General features: G+C 48.3%; 1 protein-coding gene across 2 annotated transcripts in view; it reads right to left on the bottom strand.

The window, feature by feature from the left end:
* LOC113803245 (rho GTPase-activating protein 18) overlaps positions 1-5,000 on the bottom strand; it is a 256,236-nt gene that overhangs the window by 113,325 nt on the left and 137,911 nt on the right. The window lies entirely within an intron of this gene.

The raw sequence follows: 5,000 nt of genomic DNA, 5'->3' as shown, positions 1-5,000 counted from the left end.
TTTCTGGGTTTGTTTTATCATTCACGCGAATATTTGTGTGTATCTATAGATTTCTTTCTCTGTCTCTGTCTGTCTGTCTCTCTCTCTCCTATTCCCCAAATCAATACCATATATCTATCTACCTACTTGCTTATCTCTTTATCTATCTATCTGTCTGTCTGTCTGTCTGTCTGTCTGTCTGTCTGTCTGTCTTCTTGCCTGTCCATCTTCCTGCCTCCTATTCCATTTCCTCACCTCCCCTCTTACTCTCCATTCCTTTTCTTCCTCTCTCCCTCTCCCTCCCTTTCTGTCCCCTCTACCCTTCTCCTCTTCCTTATCCTTCCCCCCACCCCCACCAGCCCCATACCCCACCCAGATCAACAAACATTCCAGCCAAAGCGCCCAAAGAGGCCAGTGTATCAAGACACGACGAATGAAAAAAACAAGAAAAAAACGAAGTAAAAAAAAGGGAGAAAAAAACGAAGAAAAGACGAAGTAAAAAACGAAAAAAAAAATTCAAAAACAGAAAAAAACGAAAAAAAGAAGAAAAAAACACCCGACAGTAAACTCTGAACCCCTCAGTGCCCGGATGTTGAGAGGCAAGGTGTGGTACCCCGAGGCTGCGAGTTTGGGGGGGCGGCGGCGGTGGGTATGTCTTGACTGGTGGGGTGGTGGGGGTGAGGGGGAAGTGGGAGGGAGAGAGGAAGAGATGGAGGGAATGAGGGAGTGGAGGGAGGTAGAGAGCGATGGAGTGAGGGAACGAAGGAGGGAGGGAGGGAAGAAGAGAGCGATGGAGTAAGGGAATGAAGGAGGGAGGGAGGGAAGAAGAGAGCGATGGAGTGAGGGAATGAAGGAGGGAGGGAGGGAAGAAGAGAGCGATGGAGTGAGTGAATGAAGGAGGGAGGGGGGGAAGAAGAGAGTGATGGAGTGAGGGAGCAAAGGAGGGAGGGAGGGAGGGAGGGAAGAAGAGAGCGATGGAGTGATTGAACGAAGGAGGGAGGGAGGGAAGAAAAGAGCGATGGAGTGAGGGAATGAAGGAGGGAGGGAGGGAAGAAGAGAGCGATGGAGTGAGGGAATGAGGGAGGGAGGGAGGGAAGAAGAGAGTGATGGAGTGAGGGAATAAGAGGATGAAGGGAGGAAGGGAGGGAGGAAAGGAAGCAATGAGGGAAGAAAGGAGTAAGGAAGGGAGGGTGAAAAGGAAAAGAGGGAATGAGGAAAGGAAGACGAGAGGAAAGGACGAAAGAAGAGATGAAGGAAATGGTGGAAAGAGGGAAGAAAGGAGGAATAAGGGAGGAAGGAAGGAAGGTGGGACGCGTGGATAAAGAAATAAGTGGTTTGGGAGGATGGGGCTAAGAGAAAAAGTGAGATAACATGTGTAATATAGACAGATACAACAGATGAAATAGATACAGGTAAATATACATTAACTTATAACAACTCGTATGAACGTAAGAATAGAGATAAACATACAATAATATACAAATAAATAAACGTATAATAATGTACAAACAGATAAACATACAATAATATACAAATAAATAAACATATAATAATGTACAAACAGATAAACATACAATAATATACGAACGTAAGAAGAGAGAGATAATGCGTTGATATAAATCTATTGCACAAGGTTGTAGGCGGGTGGGCAAGTGGGTGAATGGGTGGGTGGGGTAGCAGTGGTGGGTGAGGGTGGGTGTGTGTGTGTGTGGGGGGGGGGGGGTCGGAGGGCCACGAATTCTTCACTTCGCAACCTCGAGTCCCCTCCTCCTCTCCTCTTCTCTGTCTCTGTCTTTGTTTGTTTCTGTTTCCGTATCTGTGTTTGTCTCTCTGTCTCTGTCTCACCGTGTCTGTCTGCCTCTGTGTCTATGTCTGCATCTGTCTGTCTGACTTTCTGTCCGTGTCTCTCGTTTCATTTCTCTCTTCTTTTCTGCTCTTATATACTCCCATCCACCCACCGACCTACCCTCCTCTCCCTCCCCCACACACCCACACATTATACTCCCACCCATCCACCCATCTACCCCCCTCCCTCCCCCCTCATTTCATCCAAACTTCTCTCCCCTAATTCCCCCACACACTATGCTCCCACCCACCCATCCATCTACTCCCCCTCCCTCCCTCCACATTTCATCCAGATCTCCCTCCCCCACACTATACCCCCACCCCCCATCTACCCCCATCCCTCCCCTCACACACACTATACTCCCACCCACCCTATCAACCCCTTTCTTTCCCCCCTTCCCCCCCTCCTTTCATCCAACCCCCCCTCCCCTCCCCCCTCCCCCCCGCACAGACACAAAATCGCCCGGAGGCAAACTCTCTCGAGATCCTTATCTTGACGAAGGAATTTTCATCTCGCAACATCGCGCGCGGAGAAGTCGGCAACTGTGTCGGATCCGGGGGACAGAGGGGGTGGGGGTGGGGGGATTACGAGGGGGAGGGGGTACATCGGATCCAGGGGACAGGAGGGGGGGGATTACGAGGGGGAGGGGGTACATGTTGGGTGGCGGGAAGGGGGTAGGGGGTGAAGGGCAGGGTGGAGGGGATGGCGGAGGAGGAGGAAGAAGAGGAGGGAGGAGGAGGAGGAGGAGGAGGAGGAGGAGGAGGAGGAGGAGGAGGAGGAGGAGGAGGAGGAGGAGGAGGAGGCGGAAGAAGAAGAGGAGGAGGGGGAAGAGGAAGAGGAAGAGGAGAAAGAAGAGAAAGAAGAAGAAGAAGAGAAAGAAAGAGGAAGAGAAAGAAAAGGAAAAGAAGAAGGCAACACATCAGAAGTAAAAAAAGGAGAAATAAGGGGTTAAATAGGAATAAGTAAGGATTAAAAGCGTACGAGGAAGAGGGTAATGAAAAAGAAGAGTAAAAAAGGAAGAACGGCACCGGCAATTAACAAACTTATTAAGAAATAATAATTAACGGCTGAGAATAATTCGATACTCCTCCCCCCCCCCAAAAAAAAGGCCACGAAAAAAAAAATGAATAATCATAGCTCAAGTCAATCGCAAAAGAAAATAACCCACCAAAAGAAGATAATCCAAGAGAAAGCAAAAACATTCTGAAAATAATGACAATTATCATTCCAACATCATTCCAAAAAATACCCCTAAAAATCCAAAAAATACCCCATTAAAATTTTTAATTAAAAAGCCTACCCCCCCAAAAAAAAAAATAATAATAATAATTTAAAAAAATAAAAAAAGTCCATACCCTCCCACTCCGCCCCCTCCGCCCCCCACTCACACACAAAAAGCACAAAAAAGAAAAAAGAATCACCTGAGGGCGCGCCAGGCATCGAGACACACCACCCAAAGGGACGATGACGACACACGTTTCGCGGGACCTTGCGCTCGCGTCTCTCAGCTGATCCTAATACTAATCGCCGTCGGCCGTGCTTTGGGAGCGCTTTGGCTGTGCTTGGGGTGGTTCGTGTGGGCTGTTTGGTGGTGGGTGACTGTGGGTGGGTGGGTGTGGGTGATTGTGGGTCTGTGGGTGGGTGGTTGTGGGTGATTTTGGGTCTGTGGGTGGGTGGTTGTGGGTCTGTGGGTGGGTGGTTGTGGGTGATTGTGGGTCTGTGGGTGGGTGACTGTGGGTGGGTGGTTGTGGGTCTGTGGGTGGGTGGTTCTGGGTGACTGTGGGTGGGTGGTTGTGGGGTGACTGTGGGTGGGTGGTTCTGGGTGACTGTGGGTGGTTGTGGGTGACTGTAGGTGGGTGACTGTGGGTGGGTGGTTGTGGGTGATTATGGATGGGTGATTGTGGTTGTTGTGGGTTGTTTAATTGTGGGTGGGTTGGGTGTGTGGTTGGCTGTCTTGTTACAATTTTGTGTGTGTGTGTGTGTGTGTGTGTGTGTGTGTGTGTGTGTGTGTGTGTGTGTGTGTGTGTGTGTGTGTGTGTGTGTGTGTGTGTGTGTGTGTGCGCGTGTGCGTGTGTGTGTACCTGTGTGTCTATGTGTGTGTGTGTGTGTGTGTGTGCCTGTGTGTCTATGTATGGGGGGGTGCGTGCGTGCGTCTGTGTATGTGTATATGTATGTATGTGTGTGTAATGTAATGTAATTGCATATGTCTTTGTGTTTGTTGTTAGAAGTCTTCATTTGCGGCATGTATATACATTCTCCCATCGTGTTTACCCATTAAGACCTAGTTAACACAAACCTAACAAACGCACAAAAAAACACAACAGGAGCACATCACCACCCCCTCCCTCTACCCCCACCCCTCCCCTTCGAAACAATCAACAAAATCATGAATAAAATGAATAACAAATCAGACAAATCAAACAGCATAAAAAAAATCTAATCGACACACAATCCCGATACCTAATCGAGGCTCGATAATCAACTCATCAACAGAAGCGGACAGACACAATTTTCATTCCACTTACATGATTTTTTTTTTTTATGAATTCCTTGTCTTACATAGGCCTACCCTACGCACATCCGTAAGTGAGGGTGAAAGTAAGTGTCTTAAGGAGGCCCCAAAAGTAGTTCGGTTCTGATGTCTTCGATCTTACGTCCCCTTGGGCTGTCCTCCCCTCCCTCCTGCCCCCCCTCTCATTCGCTCTTCTCTTCAATCTCGTCCACTCTCTCTCTCATTCACTTCATTCCTCCACTCGTTTTTTCTTCTTTTTTCCCTCTCACTCTCCTTTCCTTCGACCCTTCGTCTCTCCCCCTCTCTCTCTCCTTTCCTCCATACCTCCTTCTCTCTCTTTCTCCATTCTTCTCTCCCTTCCTCCCTCCTTCCCTTCATCTCCTTTGCCTCTTCCTCACTCCCTCCATCCCTCTCTCTTTGTTCTCTCCCTCTGTCCAATTCTCTCCATCATGCTCCCTCCCTCCCTGCTCTCTCCCTCCTCCTCCTTCCTACTAAATAGTCTCATGCCCCGCCCTAAATACCCCCCCCCCCCCTCACAACCGCCAACGTTTTCTTCATTTTTAAAATCTAACTTTCTTTTCCTAATTAGTTGCCTTATTTCATTATTCTTGTTATTTTTCACGTAATAAATAATAATTTTTGTATCATTCCATGGAACAGTAA

Source organism: Penaeus vannamei, chromosome 28 (genome assembly GCF_042767895.1).
Source record: "Penaeus vannamei isolate JL-2024 chromosome 28, ASM4276789v1, whole genome shotgun sequence".
Taxonomy (NCBI): Eukaryota; Metazoa; Arthropoda; class Malacostraca; order Decapoda; family Penaeidae; genus Penaeus; species Penaeus vannamei.
The sequence above is the reverse complement of the archived record's forward strand: the minus strand, read 5'-3'. Positions and strand labels throughout refer to the sequence as shown.